This window comes from Trachypithecus francoisi, unplaced genomic scaffold, assembly GCF_009764315.1.
Source record: "Trachypithecus francoisi isolate TF-2019V2 unplaced genomic scaffold, Tfra_2.0 Lachesis_group5, whole genome shotgun sequence".
Taxonomy (NCBI): Eukaryota; Metazoa; Chordata; class Mammalia; order Primates; family Cercopithecidae; genus Trachypithecus; species Trachypithecus francoisi.
The window spans coordinates 100,027,445-100,040,023 of record NW_022681470.1 but is presented as its reverse complement, the minus strand read 5'-3'; the positions used below and the strand labels follow the sequence as shown (position 1 = coordinate 100,040,023).

The 12,579-nt window shown below is 38.3% G+C and overlaps 1 long non-coding RNA gene across 1 annotated transcript; it reads left to right on the top strand.

The window, feature by feature from the left end:
• Positions 1-857: 857 nt before the first annotated feature.
• LOC117075540 lies at positions 858-1,714 on the top strand. The gene is made up of 3 exons (XR_004434042.1): positions 858-904; positions 1,002-1,056; positions 1,664-1,714. It is a non-coding gene; the product is annotated as an uncharacterized LOC117075540 (long non-coding RNA).
• The last annotated feature ends 10,865 nt before the right edge of the window (positions 1,715-12,579 follow it).

Below are 12,579 nucleotides of genomic sequence, written 5' to 3'. Positions count from 1 at the left end.
ATCCGCAAGAGAAAGGAATTTTGTAACACAGAATTGACAGAACCTTAACTAAAGCAAATATAAATAAGCCTGCCTTTTCAAAAGCTTTTGTATAGTTGCTAGTAAATGCATGATTTCCACTAGACTTTTTTGAAATATTGAAAATAGCACTGGCTCTCCCATTGCCCCTTTAGTGTAAACCTGAGCATCTAAGATCTCTGGGCTGGAACAATTTCACCGGATGATTTCTCAAGTCCCTTCCACTGCAAAAATGTTCTAAATCTATGATCTCCTTGTGTCAATAGTGAGTTGAAGTGATCTGGAGGTTGGAGGTCCATCCAAAAGGGGTATGTTGGGGCTGGCTGCCACTCTGTGTTCAGTACAATCTACCTTCCTCCATTTTGATGCTATCATTCAAAATTGGGGTTACTTTCACCGGGGTTGAGTTGAAGTCTATCTTTATTGAGTTTATGAAACAAGTTTACCACAATAAATATGTTAAAACTCCCAATAGGCCGGATGTGGTAGCTCACGCCTGTAATCCCAGAACTTTGAGAGGCCGAGATGAAAGGATTGCTTGAGCTCAGGAATTCAAGACTAGCCTGGGCAACATAGTAAGACCCCATCTCTACAAAACAAACAAACAAAACGAACAACAACAACAAAAAGCAAAACTCTCAGTAGCTTGTGAGGGTTGTTGGTAATGACATGGGAAGCACAGCATTTTCTATCATTTAACTTCTCCAGTCTCATGTATGTACCTATGAAAATGATATCCCAATAATGTATCATTTTTACTATCTGAAATATTTTAACTTCCTTGGAAATTTTATAGCACTGACAAAACCACATACTAATTGATCCAATCTATTTTGAGCCAGGAGCTGTGGTAGGCATTGCTGGGAGGGCCACTGAAGTATATAAGGTAAGCTTAACTGAATTTTTACAAAAACATTTTTTAGCAGATAAATCTTTGCAAGTCGTATGCATTACAGAGGTTTTGTTCTCATTCTCGCTTCTAGGGAAACACACAAAGAGATGGAGCAGTAAACAGAGAATCAAAGGGATCTGGGGGAGGTAAAGTCGGCTTGCTGTTGCCAGGGAAGCAGACCTAACAACGAAGTTAGGACAGTTGGCTTCTGCCATGTGAGGCTGGGGTCCACTTCCACTGTACCGGCTGGGCATCATTAGTTAGTACAGATATAAAAAATATGCTGAATGCAGACCAGAAATGATTCAACAAATCCATGAAAGAAATATTTATTACATACCTACCATATGCCAAGCATGTGTAGGAATACAATGGCAAATAAGTCATGGTCCTTGTCTTCAAGGAGTTCCGAAACCAAAGAAGTCACGTAGGGAAATACACATCTCTGGGTGAAAAGTGCCACAGGAACACCAAGCCACACAGGGAAGGGAATGGCTAATTCTGTTTTGGGTTACTGGGGCCACCTCACAGAGGAAGTGACATTGAGGCTAGGCCTCGAAGTAAGTTTTAGCCTAATTACAAAGGGCTTCGAAGGCATGGAGAGCCATATGACAAACTTGTAAACACTCATTATCAGAGGGGGCTGGACTTGAAGAGTGAGGAAAGGTGAAAATGAAGAGAAACTAGTATCGGGCCAGAGTGAGAAAAATCTGGCACTGTTACAAGCCATCATTTTACTTTTATTTTCCCCAGGATTCAGGGGGGTGCGGTTCTCAGGTGACTATTTAGCCAATGATTGGACAGACATTCAGTAATCATGAAAAACAAGTTGTTATTTTAGATATTAATAGATAACAGGTAAGAAGTTCTATTTATAAGCATTTTTAATTTGTCTTAAAAAATAATTTTAGAATTTCTATAAATCACCTATTTTTAGTTATGTAAGGCATAAAAGTGTTTTTTAAAATTGAATATGCTTCCAGTATGCCACAGGAATAGGTTTGATTTGATAAACAGATTTGTCAAGTAGACAAAGGACAAATATTTTCATTTTATACAAACAATTTATGCTGTAAATATATTAATGATTGTGTTCATAACTATATGTTGCTCTCTCAAGGTATTGGTCTTGTTAAGCATAGGGAAAAAACAAGATCAATTTTGTTTACAATAAAATATATTAATAAATAAATAAAATATTTGAATGTTTTATGGTTAACTATTACATTCTGATTAAAAGATCTATGTTGAGCTGTCTATAGGAAGTTAAAGTAAAGGAGACTAGATTGTGGTATGTGGGATGTGAGAGTGTGTGTATGTAGAAAAGGGAGGAAGTTGGACAGGGATACATTAAGAAGAGAGGCTGGGAATAGTTTCTGGAAAGTTATTTTGTGCAAGCAAATGACAATTAAAAAGCTAAACAAAGAAAGATACCAAAGAGGGAAGATTTTATGAGTTACATAAATGAAGAAATGAAAGAAAATGTTAGCAATTTAAGAAAGAATGCAATTAAATATACATGAAACATGCATAAGTGTGTGTCTATAGTAGATGTAGTACACAAAATATACATTACTGAAAGTGTGTACCTATGCAATAATTATTTATTAAGCACTTGTTATGTGCCAGGAACACACATGGCTATTTCTTCCTTTCTTGGCATTTTTACTGGATTTCTATGTATTTGACAAAGAAAAGCTGTAGAACTTTCTACAATGATTTGAACTTTCTTCCACTATATAATAATTGCATGGGGGTATATTTTTAAATATGTCAAGTCAGAGCCCAGGTGGAACTATGGGTGAGTTTTCCCAAAATAACCAATGGCTGTCAATTTTGTGAGTGAGTAGTGCCTTTTTTTTCTGTCTCAGTCCAGAGCACTCTCTCAGAATTTAATTCTGAAAGATGCCATGTTATTTATTTATTCATTTTTTGGTTTCTATTGGACCTCAGGTTTTGTGAATTGAGTTGAGCACACTCCTCAGTTCATGGCTCCCTATAATTATTGTCTTATTTGGGGACCTTTTAAATTTTTATTCAGTTTTTCCCTTTATCCCCTCTCGACCCTTCTCCCTTGCCCATAGGTTCCTACTCCTGTGTTTTTAATGTATGTTCTTTTTATTCACTTTCCATACTTTTATTACATAGAGGGGGTCTAGGTTGGAGGAGCTGAACTGTAACCTCAAAGGAGGTCAGAACTGTGGGCTCGCTGCCTTTTATCCCTTTTGAGGCTGGAGGATCAAAGGTTAGAGATAAAGTTGTTTAGAGAAGGATCAAATGTTAGAGATAAAGGTGCTTTAGACACTTTCAGCCCTATCTATATAGATTCCACCACCACCCAGTAAGACAGCTGTGGTGGGACTGGAGTCCGGCCAGTGGAAAGCGGGTTGCAGTTTTACTTTGAAGCAAAAGGTTTGGTAATTGGCAATATTCTTCTTTCTAGATATCTTCCCAGATTGTTATCATAATGGTCCCTGTTGGGTGGGGTGAAATAAACTTTTTTTATTGATACATAATATTTATACATATTTATGGGGTACATGTGAAATGTTCTGGCATGCATACAATGTGTAATGATCAAATGTGGATATGTAGAACATCCATTACCTCCAACATTTGCCATTTCTTTCTGTTGGGAACATTTCAAATCTTCTCTTCTAGCTACTTTGAAATATACAATATACTATTGTCACCTATTGGCACTCCACTGTGCTATCAAACACTAGAACTTTCCTTCTATCTGACTGTATATTTGTATCTGTTAACCAGTCTTTCTTAATCTCCCTCCACCCACCTACTCCCCAACCCCCTCCCTCATCCCCCCAATCCCTGCTCCACTTCCCAGCCTCTGGTATCTATCATTCTACTCTGTACCTCCATGAGACCAAATCAACTATTTTAGCTCTCATATATGAGCAAGAATATGCAATATTTGTCTTTCTGTGCCTGGTTTATTTTGCTTGACATACTAACATCCAACTGTATCCATGTTGCTGCAAATGACATGATTTCATTCTTTTTTGTGTGGCTAAATAGTATTCCATTGTGCATACATACCACTTTTTTTATCCATTCACTCACTGGTGAACCTTTAGGCTGATTTCATATTTTGGCTATTGGGAATAGTGCTGCAATAAACATCAGGGTGCAGATAACACTTTAATATACTGATTTCCTTTCCTTTGGATAAATGCCCAGTAGGAGGATTGCTGGATTGTATTGCAATAGAGGATTGCTCTATTTTTAATATTTGAGAAATCTCTACACTGTCTTCCGTAGTGGCTGTACAAATTTACATTCCCATCAACAGTGTATAAGGTTTCTCTTTTCTCCACATCCTTGCCAGCACCTGCTATTTCTTGTCTTTTTAACAATAGCTATTCTAACTGGGGTAAGATGATATGTCATTGTGGTTTGAATTTGCATTTCCCTGATGATTATTAATACTGAGAATTTTTCATATATCTGTTGGCCACTTATTGTATTTTTTAGAGAAATATCTGTTTTTTTTCTTTATCTACTTTTTAGTGGAACTATTTTTTTTTTTTTTTTTTTTTTTTTGAGACGGAGTCTCACTCTGTCACCCAGGCTGGAGTGCAGTGGCCGGATCTCAGCTCACTGCAAGCTCCGCCTCCCGGGTTCACGCTATTCTCCTGCCTCAGCCTCCTGAGTAGCTGGGACTACAGGCGCCCACCACCTCGCCCGGCTAGTTTTTTTGTATTTTTTTAGTAGAGACGGGGTTTCACCGTGTTAGCCAGGATGGTCTCGATCTCCTGACCTCGTGATCCGCCCGTCTCGGCCTTCCAAAGTGCTGGGATTACAGGCGTGAGCCACCGCGCCCGGCCGAAACTATTTTTTTTTTAACCGTTGAGTTGTTTCAGTTGCCAAATGAATAGTTTGTGAATATTTTTCCCCATTCAACAGATTGTCTCTGCACTCTGCTTGTTGTTTCCTTTGCTGTGCAGATGCTTTTTAGGTTAATATAGTCTCATTGTCTATTTTTGATTTTGTTGCCTATGCTTTTGAGGTATTAGCCATAAAATCTTTGCCTAGACTAATGTCTTGAAGTGTTTCCCCTATGTTTCTTCTTGTAGTTTTATAGTTTTGGATCTTAAGTGTAAGTCTTTAATTCACCTAATGTTTTTTTTTTTTTTAAATGTGGTGAGATATAGGGGTCTAGTTTCATTCTTCTGCATATAGATATCCAATTTTCCCAGTACCTTATTGAAGAGGGTCACATTTCCCCAATGTACATTCTTGTTGCCTTTTTCAAAAATCAGTTGACTATAAATATGTGGATTTACTTCTGGGATCTCTATTCTGTTTCACTGATCTACGTGTCTGTTTTCATACTAATACCATGCTGTTTTGGTTGCTATGTCTTTGTAATACGTTTTGAAGTCAGGCAGTGTGATGCCTTCAGCTTTGTTCTTTTTGCTCAGGATTGCTTTGGCTATTCAGGCTCTTTTTTTGGTTCCATATAAATTTTAAAATTATTTTTTCTATTTCTATGAAAAAATGGCATTGGTATTTTGATAGGGATTGCATTGAATCTGTAGATTGCTTTGGGCAGTATGGACATTTTAACAATATTAATTATTCTGATCCATGAGCATAAGATGTTTTTTCATTTGTTTGTGTCCTCTTCAATTTATTTCATCAGTGTTTTGTAATTTTCCTTGTAGAAGTCTTTCATTTCTTTGGTTAAATTTACTCCTCGGTATTTTTAAAAGGCTATTGTAAATGAGATTGCCTTTTTTATTTCTTTCTCAGCTAGTTAATTTTTGGTGTATAGAAATGCTACTGATTTTTGTATGTTGATTGTGTACCCTGAAACTTTACGGAATTTATTTGTCAGATGTAAGAGTGCTTTGGTGGAGTCTTTAGGTTTTTCTGAATATAAGATCACATTATCCGCAAACAGGAACAATTTGACTTCTCTTTTTCCAATTTAGATGTCTTTGGCTTCTTTCTCTTGCCTTAACTGTTCTGGCTAGGACTTTCAGTACTATGTTGCGTAAGAGTGGTGAAAATAAGCATCCTTGTCTTGTTCCAGTTCTTAGAGGAAAGGTTTTCAGCTTTTCCTCATTTAGTATGATGTTACCTGTGGGATTGTCATATATGGCCTTTATTGTGTTGAGGTGTGTTTATTCTATGCTTAGTTTGTTGAGCGGTTTTATAATGAAGGGATCTTGGATATTATCAAATGTTTTTCAACATCTGCTGAGATGATCATATGAAGATTTTTGTCCTTCATTCTGTTTATGTGCTGTATCACGTTAATTGATTTTCATATGTTGAACCATCCTTGCATCTCTGGAATAAACCCCATTTGATCATGGTGTACTATCTTTTTCATATGCTGTTGGATTTGGTTTGCTGGGGATTTTCACCTGTATGTTTATCAGGGATATTGGCCTGTAGTTTTCTTTTTCTGTTGTGCCCCTGGCTGGTTTGGTGTCAGGATAATGCTGGCCTCATAGAATAAGTTAGGGAAAATTCCCTCCTTTTAAATTTGTTTTGAATACCTTGAAGAGAATTGGTATTAGTTCTTCTTTTTTTTTTTTTTTTTTTTTAGTAGAGACGGGGTTTCACCGTGTTAGCCAGGATGGTCTCGATCTCCTGACCTCGTGATCTGCCCGTCTCGGCCTCCCAGAGTGCTGGGATTACAGGCTTGAGCCACTGCGCCCGGCCTAGTTCTTCTTTTAAAGTTTGGCAGAATTCAGCAGTGAAGCCATCCAGTGCTGGGCTTTTTCTTTTTGGAGAGACTTTTTATTACTGATTCAATGCTCATTATTGGTCTATTTAGGTTTTCTATTTGTTTCTGATTCAATCTTGGCAGGTTATATGTATCTAGGAATTTACCAGTTTCCTCTAGGTTTTCCAGTTTTTCAGTGTATAGTTGTTTATAACAGTCTCTGATGATCTTTTTTAGTTCTGTGATATCATCAGTTGTAATGTCTCCTTTTTCATTTCTGATTTTGAGTCTTCTTTTTTCTTGGTTAGGCTAACTAGCAGTTTATTGATTTTGTTTATCTTTTCAAAAAACAGCTTTTTGTTTCATTAATTTTGTGGGTTTTTTTTTTTTTTTTTTTGTCTCTATGTCATTTAGTTCTGCTCTGGTCTTTATTATTTCTTTCCATCTACTGATTTTGGGTTTGATTTGTTCTTGCTTTTCTAATACCTTAAAGTGCATGGTTAGATTGTTTATTTGAAATCTTTCTACTTTTCTGATGTAGGCATTTATTACTATAAAATTCTCTCCTAGCATTGCTTTTGTTGTGTTCCATAGATTTTGGCATGTTGTGCTTAAATTTTCATATATTTCAAGAAATTTTGTGATTTCCTTCCCAATTTCTTCCTTGAACCAATGGTTGTTCAGGAACATGTTGTTTTGTTTCCATTTGTTTGTACAGTTTCCAAAGTTCCTTTTGTTATTAATTTATAGTTTTACTCTACTGTGGTACAGGCTGGTCTCGAACTCCTCACCTCATGTGATCCACCCACCTTGGCCTCCCAAAGTGCTGGCATTATAGGCGTGAACCAACATGTCTGGCCAGATTTGCATTTCTCTAATGATCAGTGATGTTGAACTTTCATATGCTCGTTGGATGCATGTCTGTCTTCTTTTGAAATGTGCCTGTTCCAAAAAACCCCTTTTCAGTGGGTTTTTTTGTTTTGTTTTCTTGTAAATTTGTTTAAGTTCCATAAGGATTCTGGATATTAGACCTTTGTCAGATGCATAGTTTGCAAAAATTTTCTCCCATTCTGTAGGTTGTCTGTTTATTGATAGTTTCTTTTGCTGTGCAGAATCTCTTTAGTTTAATGAGGCCCCATTTGTCAATTTTTTTCTGCAGAATAAACATTGCTTTTATCAGCACATGGAACATTCTCCAGGATAAACCATATGTCAGTACATAAAATAAGTTTCAACAAATTTTAAAATATTGAAATCACAGCCAGGCGTGGTGGCTCACTCCTGTAATCCCAGCATTTTGGGAGGCCGAGGTGGGCAGATTACCTGAGGTCAGCAGTTTGAGATCAGCCTGGCCAACATGGTGAAACCCCATCTCTACTAAAAATACAAAAATTAGTTGGGCATGGTGGCGGGTGCCTGTAATCCCAGGTACTCGAGAGGCTGAGGCAGGAGAATCACTTGAACTTGGGGCTTCATACATCATTGATGGGAGTGTAAATTAGTTCAACCATTGTGGAAAGCATTGTGGCAATTCCTCAAAGAGCTAAAAGCAGAACTACTATTCAATCCGGCAATCTCATTACTGGGTATAAAGGCAAAGGAATATAAATCATTCTGTCATAAAGACATATGCATGCATGGGTTCACTGCAGCACTATTCACAATAGCAAAGACATGGTATCAACCTAATGCCTATCAAGAATAGATTGGATAAAGAAAATGCGGTACATATGCACCTGGAATACCGTGCAGCCATAAAAAAGAATGAGATTATATCCTTTGCAGGAACATGGATGGAGCTGGAGCCCATTGTCCTTAGCAAGCTAACAGTAACAGAAAATCAAATACCACATATTCTAACTTATAAGTGGGAGCTAAATGATGAGAATACGTGGATACATAGGGGAAACAACAGACACTGTGCCTACTGGATGGTGGAGGATGGGAGTAGGGAGGGGATCAGGAAAAATAACTAATGGGTGCTAGCCTTAATACCTGGATGATGAAATAATCTGTATAACAAACCTCCATGATACGGGTTTACCTATGTAACAAACCTGCATATGTACTCCTGCTCTTAAAAGTTAAAAAAAAAAATGTATGAATGTCCGTTAGGTCCATTTGGCTTAAAGTGCAGTTTAAATCCAATGTTTCTTTGCTGATTTTCTGTCCAGATGATCTGTCCAATGCTGAGAGTAGACCGTTGAAATTGCCAATTATTACCATATTACAGTCTATCTCTCCCTTTAGATCTAATAATATTTGCTTTATATATCTGGGTGCTCTGGTGTCATATATGTTTAGAATGATCTTTTTTGTTTTGTTTTGTTTTGTTTTGTTTTCTTACAGTTTTTTTAACATGCTTTGTGGAATAGTCATTCTTTTTACTGTTTTGACTTAAAGTCTGTTTTATCTGATATAAGTATAGGTACTCTTACTTGCTCTTGGTTTCCATTTGCTTGGAATACATTTTTCTATCCTTTTACTTTCAGTCTGTATGTATCTTCACAGGTGACATGAGTTTCTTGTAGGCAGCATATGATTGGGTCATGAATTTTTACTTATTCATGGGAAATTTTATCTTTCGAGTTGTTAATTTAATCCATTTACATTTATGGTTATTATTGGCAGATGATGACTATCTCTGTCATTTTAATAATTGTTTTCTTACTGATTTGTATATCCTTTGTTTCTTTTTTTCTCTTATTGTTTATCATTGTGGTTTGGTGGTTTTCTGGAGTGGTAACATTTGAGTCCTTTTTCTCATTTATGTGTCTGCTCTACTAGTGAATTTTATAATTTTGTGTTTTCATGATGATAGATATTGTTCTTTCATTTCCAGATGTAGGGCTCCCTTAAGCAGAAGATGAACTTTTATAGATTAGTATTTAATAAGACTCAAAGCTTGACAAAAGCCATGTGATCACCCCATAATCTGTGTAACATGTGCCTATGATCTCCTGGGCTTACTTGTGTATCTGCAACACATGTCTACTGAGATCCTTTTCAGAGAAGTTCTAAAGAACCATCACGTTATTACTTCACATGTGTGGTGTCCTTACACTGCATATAACAGCTAGAACATGTACGGATAAGAGATAGAAACAGAAGCAGAAAGGGGGAGGGGAGGGCTGAGCAAGGCATGCAAGGCATAGTCTTTAAACTCTGACTCAGTCAATTTTTTATCGAGTCATTTTTTAATCTGAGTTTTCAGCTCTATCAACATTCCAGGGGACACTGGGGACAGCCACTTTGACTCTTGGAAACTAGGCTGAGGGTGTGGTTGCTGTGGCAGCTGCTGTCAGAGTGTGACTGGATAGGGCACAGTCTCAGCTGTACTTGTGGTGACAGGGAGACGATCATGGCTCCCACCCACCTCCCTGTCCTGACTGCTCCCTACTCACTGAGCATACTAACAAAAAACCTTACATCAAAGCCTCCTGGAATAGGTGGGGGAGATGGAAGAAGCCACAGGAGAAGAGGGTGAAGAAGGGAGTAAGGAGGGTTTACATCTTACATGCAAAATGTTACTGTGCTGCAATATCTAGTGTTGTTTCTGGCACTGAACCTACAAGTAGCCCATGCCTACAGACTAAATAGGCATCTAAGAGAATAAATACAGAAGTGACTTGGGCAGGATGGTGCTCTTTGGAACCTTTCCATTTATATATATATATATATATATATTTTTTTTTTTTTTTTGAGACAGGGTCTTCGTATGTTGTCCAGGCTGGTCTCGAACACCTGGGCTCAGAGGATACTCCTGCCTTAGCCTCCAAAAGTGCTAGAATTACAGGTGTGAGCCACCACACCCATCCTTCCATAATTTCTTGTTGTTCAGAGTCATGTAATGCTGGGTAGGGGCCCAGCTTTGCCCTCTTGGGGTACCTCAGACTGTCATGCAGAACTTAGTAACCATCTATGGCCTGCTACATGTAAGGTCCTCTCTGGACCACGAGACTCATATGAGATCACAGTAAATGCCTTCCTGGCCTGAAACAACACCTTGGAACATTTTTCCATTTTATTCACTGAGGAGCACTTTTTATCAACTATGCAATTAAATGCACCTTTATTTTTATTTTTTTAATTAAACTTTAAATTCTGGGGTACATGTGCAGAATGAGAAGTTTTGTTACATAGGTATACATTTGCCATGGGGGTTTGCTGCACCCATCAACCTGTCACCTACCTTAGGCATTTCTCCTAATGCTATCCTTCCCCTCGGCCCCCACCCCCTGATAGGCGTCAGTGTGTGATGCTCCCCTCCCTGTGTCCATGTGTCCTGGTTGTTGAACTCCCACTTATGAGTGAGAACATGCAGAAGTGAACCTTTATTTTAAAATCATTTTTAGGATTTCACATAGAAAATCCACTGACCTAGATGAACATTACCAAATCCCACCTCCTCTGTTTATAAGCTATGAGACTGTGAGCAGGTCACTTAGCTTATCTTAGCCTCGGTTTCCTCATTTGTAAAATGCAAATATTTATAATATTAGTCAACCCACCTTAGAAGGTTGTTGTAAGGATTAAATGAAATTATTCAAGTGACATGCTCAGTACTGGGCCTGATATATTGATTGCTTAATAAATGTTATCTCCCATTATAATTTTCACTCACAGCCGTTTTATGCTTTAAAACAGATAACACACTTGACACATGATTTTTCTGTCAGAGTGCTTGCTATTATGGGCAATCTTGTGAATGTGCTGTGCAGAGAGGTGCTGTAATCAACTGGACCACAAGGAAAATCGACCAATCAGCACTTAGTAAGGCCTTTCTTATAGGAAAGTGCGCCCAGATGTGTGGGCTCACATCAGCAATAGAATGCCATAACTGAATAGTGGTAGTTGATAGGACATTTCTAAAAATGGCACCAAGTAATTTAAAAGCAAATAACCAATCAATGGCAAACAATTGCAAAATTTTTTTTAACTTATTGCAAAAATATCTGCAAGTGGGAGTAGGTGGAACATGTACATACAACCTAAACCAGAGCGTTTGAAGGCACAAAGGTGGCACCTGGGGGAAAGCTCTTGTTTCACGAGGAATTTCTGCTGAGAATCCCTGCTCTCTACAGCTTCCTACTGGGTGAGACCAAAGGGCTCCCAGCATTGCTCTGACAGGCACCTGGGGATGTTTCTGGTGCTGTCCCATGCAAACACATCTTCTTTGAAGACTGCTTCAAAGTCTTCAAAGACTGGCCCTCTTTGCTTGAGTAAGAAGAGCAAGCATGTTTTCTGCTGCCTGTCCAAAGGGAAGTAACAGCTTCAGGGGTAGAAAAAAAGGAAAAACGGGTCAAGTGTTACACAGGCCCCACAGCTTCTTAGGCTGGTGGGGCTAGTGGGATTCGGGCTATCTTGGGATCCTGCCGTCACACATCCTGGCTCCTGTATTACTTTATTATACTACTAAGTTTGAAGAGGGGAGTAAGAGGCAGTTGGGAATAGAAGAAGCAGAAGTCGCTTCCATTTGTATGGCTTTTTGCAATTTATAAAGATTTCATAAACCATGTCCTCATTTGAACCTCCCAACAACCCTGGGAGCTGGGGAGACATGATCATTCCCACTAAACAAATGAAGAAACTGAACTCAGATGAAGTGATCTGCTCCATAGAAGATCTGGATTCATAGCCTGGTCTTGCCACAAATTTTGTATAGCCAGAGGCAAGTCTTTAGTGTCTGTCTCCTCCTCTATAAAGTGTGCAGCTTCGATTAGTTCACCTTAAATGATCTCTTTCAGTTCTTATATTCTCCAATTCAACAAATTAAGTAAATAGACCCTTCTCAGCCTGCAAATCATGCTCAGTGAATGCCCATTCCATACAAATGACCATTCCAGCCAAGGACTCGCATCCCTGAAGCAAGGAAACATTCACACTCTCCTCTCCTCCTTGCTGCTGGGGACACTTAGGCACCCACTTCAAACACTAGAAACTTCAGGAACTCTCCTTCCCTGCCATTTAT